The sequence below is a fragment of the Orycteropus afer genome, unplaced genomic scaffold (assembly GCF_000298275.1).
Source record: "Orycteropus afer afer isolate SDZICR_OR568_19922 unplaced genomic scaffold, OryAfe1.0 scaffold00180, whole genome shotgun sequence".
In the NCBI taxonomy this organism is placed as follows: domain Eukaryota; kingdom Metazoa; phylum Chordata; class Mammalia; order Tubulidentata; family Orycteropodidae; genus Orycteropus; species Orycteropus afer.
Genome location: NW_006921767.1, coordinates 321,950 through 323,208, shown reverse-complemented (window position 1 = coordinate 323,208; position 1,259 = coordinate 321,950).

Genomic DNA, 1,259 nt, shown 5'->3' with positions numbered 1-1,259 from the left:
TGATAATATAAAGTCCTAGATGTTAATATTTTCCTCCATGGGAAAAAAATGCATTATTAGATTATTTTAAGCCTGACAATCATAAAATCCAACAGGTGGCCAAATTTATCAATAAGAAAATTTTCATACTTGTTCCATACAGTTCTTATTTGATCAATTTTGGGTGATTTGTCACAGTACCTAAGGCATTTGACTGCTAACCAGAAGGTTTGCAGTTCAAATCCACCAGCCACTCATGGGAGGACAATGAAGCAATCTACTTCTGTAAAGATTTACCACCTTGGAAACTTCATTGAAGTCACTATGAGGCACAAGTGACGAGATAGCAGAGGGGTTTGATCCTTAATTAATAATCTTTAATTAATTTTTTAATTTCCTAGTAGTTTTAAGAAAAATGGTTAAGAATAATGGTTCCAGAAATAGATATCACTGCTTTTGACTTAAGCTCAACATTTTAGTTGTAAGACTCTATATTTCAATTTCCTTGTATGTAAAATGGAAGTTACAATATCTGTATTATGTAGATGCTGTGAAAAAGCCAGTTTATATGTAAAAGTGATTGTGACTTATAAAAATTAATAAATGTTACACACCCATTTTCATAGTCAAATGTGTTTCCAAAACCACTAATTAAAATAAAGTTTTCAGAGCCTGTTATATGCTAGTGTGCATTAAAAGTTTTCAAAAGATGAAATAATGCATATAGCATATCTGTAATTTGCTGACAACACATCCTTTTCACTGAGCATATTAAAGCATCTGTATAGCTCACAGTGGGGGAAGACAATTCTTCATTGGCAGGACTGTGCTGAATATTGCAGGTCATTTTACCTTTTGATGTCCAATCCATTCTAACTCATAGTGACCCTAGAGGACAGATTACAACTGCTCCATGGAGCTTCCAATGCTGTAAATCTTCATGGAAGCAGACTGTTGCACCCTTCTTCTGCGGAGCAGATGGTGAAGTCGAACCACTGATCATTTGGTTATCAGTCAAGCGCTTAACCCACCAGGGCTCCTTCCTAATGTTGTCGTTGTTATGTGCCGTCGAGTCAGATCCAACTCATAGCGATTCTCCCCTTGGGTTTCCGAGGCAGTATCACTATGCTTACTCACTGATCTGCACTGAACACTTTCCCTTGTTACCCTCCCAAGAGGGATCGGGTCTCCGGGAGCTAGGTAAGCATGGGCGGGATTGTGCTTAGTCTCTGGGAGCGAGGTAAGCACGGGCGGGCTTGTGCTTACTCACTGATCTGCAC